The sequence below is a fragment of the Egretta garzetta genome, unplaced genomic scaffold (assembly GCF_000687185.1).
Source record: "Egretta garzetta isolate BGI_Z169 unplaced genomic scaffold, ASM68718v1 scaffold411, whole genome shotgun sequence".
Classification (NCBI taxonomy): domain Eukaryota; kingdom Metazoa; phylum Chordata; class Aves; order Pelecaniformes; family Ardeidae; genus Egretta; species Egretta garzetta.
The window spans coordinates 354,277-357,006 of record NW_009258541.1 but is presented as its reverse complement, the minus strand read 5'-3'; positions in this window follow the sequence as shown (position 1 = coordinate 357,006).

Genomic DNA, 2,730 nt, shown 5'->3' with positions numbered 1-2,730 from the left:
CCACTGAATGCCTCTTTCAGTCATATTTTGAACTAGGTCTTGCATATTTCTTGGTGTTAAGGAAGAATTTTTCTTGTTGTTTTCCCCAATTAGCTGATCCCAACAAGAAGTTATTACTCCAAAATCATATCCAAAATTTTGTCGTCTTCAGAAGTTGCAGAGAATGAATTTCACACCCATGTTTTCAATTCACCTTATATTTACACATTACGTCACTGAATAATGACTGGTGCTAAGCAGGCAGGCAGTAGGCAATAGAGAATCTTCAAATTATCTACTTTCCTAATTTCCAGTAGAGTGTCTGCACTGAATCCTGCTGGAGAAGCATTCTCCTGATTAACTGTTGCCAAAGAAACTATAATGATCCCACTGTGTCAAGAGAAAAAATCCTGACCTGACAGAAAGAATGCTTGTGAACTAATTAGCGACTTCAGTTTCTACTATTTCTGCATTTATTCTCTATACTTCTTTTGTTGGAGCAATATCAATATACATGAGTTAAAATTTTTTTTTCTGCATATCCCTATTTTAACGTGTTTGAAAGATACAAAGAATTTTGCACAATCTGCCAGCAACGAGGCTTGTGCCAAGCCTGTTACTCTTCCAGGTTTCACAGATGCACGTGAGTAAAGGAAGAGGTGAATGCTTTTACAGATCCTCATCTCATTTCTACTCTTCTGTCCAGGTTGTCCACAGTCTCCGTGGTAACACAAATACAATTCCTTCGGCCCACTACGATTTACAGTGGTCATTTCCTACAAATCTGATTTATAGACAAGGAACATGGCACTACATTTTTAGACACATTGTCATCAATGTGATGAAAATAAACATGAAACAGATAATGGACATATCAGATGGGAGTGATGCTTTTTTAATTTTATACTGATATATCTCAGAATGGAGATGTTTGTATGATGGTGGTGAAAGATCAGAATTGCAGTTTTCAGTTCTGCAATTGTGACCTTGAACAAACCATACAGAATTTCAGTGCCTTGCTTTTTTATTTGGAAATTGATGATCGCTCTTCTGTAGATGAGAGAGGTTTTATGAAGTACTGTTACGAATTTGAGGCCAACATGGTATGGTGATGTAGTAACACTTGAGATTTCAAGGGGGAGGAGGATTGAACTTTTGCATTAAGCAATCTTCCTTGAGCAGCTGTTAATTCAGCGGGATACGCTGTTTCATAAGGGTCAACTCCTACACAGCCATGACAAATTAGTCCACAGCTGACACCGCTGGATGTGATCCAGTATACTAAAGGGCACAGCCTCAGATGCCCTGACCCAAACTCAGTCCCCTCCCAGCAGCCCTGTCACAGATGCACCTTTCCCTTCCCAGAGTGTTTATCACCTTCAGTGTATGATTTCTTCCCAGTCAGCTCCACGCCATCTTTAGTAGTTAATTGCAGACCTCCTGAGTCTTGTCAGGCCTTTTATTATTATTCAATACACGATGAAGATTAAACTAGCCAGACTTAGGACTCAGCTCGTTCCAGGAAAACAGGGAAAGTTTCCTTCACGCCCTTGCCTGGCTCCGTCCCCACGGTGGGAGCACGGGCCTGAGTGGGCACAGCAGCCGACCACCTTGAGAAGTCTCTGCCATGAGCGATGGCAACCACAGGGAGAAAAGGTGTGTGTTGGAAAATCACGGGGAGATCTAAACTGACTGTAAAATCAGGGGCACTGTGCTTATGCACTGACCTATTTTTTACATCCACGGTCTTCCCATGTTCTCTGTGATCGCAAGTTGCACTTGTGCTATCAAGTAAGCAACTAGCGCGTGTGATTTTCCTCTGCGGTTATCGGCCAGGGTACGTAAGGCATCTTTATCCTTGTTTGCATTCACAAATTTAACATATAGATCACTTAAATACCATTAACCACTTGTAGCAAAGCACGTAAGGCTTCTTGACTGTTTTCACAACTCTGGAAGATGCTAAAGTACCCAAAGTCACAGGTTTTTATTCATAAAAGCACACATCATTTCCTCTAGCTGGAAGGCACGGCGGAGAGGCCACCTGATCTCCTCACACATCTCCCCAGACAAGGCCAAAGCCGCTTCGCCACACCACGACCGTCACCAAACGCGGGCAGAAGGTCACCGCCTTCACCATAACCGGATGCCACCGCTGGAGCCCTCTTGTGCTCCAGGCCCTTCTGCTTCAGCTACTGCCGGCCCTTCGCAACGAGGGAACGCCCGCCGGCTGAGGAGGAACATGGCTTCACCAAGGGCAAGTCCTGCCTGACAAACCTAGTGGCTTTCTATGATGGTGTGACGTCAACAGTGGACAGAGGGAAACCAATGGATGTCATCTATCTGGACTTCTGCAAGGCCTTTGACACGGTCCCCCACAACATCCTTCTCTCTAAATTGGAGAGCTATGGATTTGATGGGTGGACTGTTCGGTGGATAAGGAACTGGCTGGATGGTCGTGTCCAGAGGGTAGTGGTCAACGGCACAATGTCCGGATGGAGACCGGTGACAAGTGGTGTCCCTCAGGGGTCCGTACTAGGACCGGTGCTGTTCAACATCTTCATCAATGACTTGGACAGTGAGATAGAGTGCACCCTCAGCAAGTTTGCAGATGACACCAAGCTGAGTGGTGCGGTTGACACACCAGAAGGCCGGGATGTCATCCAGAGGGACCTGGACAGGCTGGAGAGGTGGGCCTGTGTGAACCTCATGAGGTTCAACAAGGCCAAGTGCAAGGTCCTGCACCTGGGT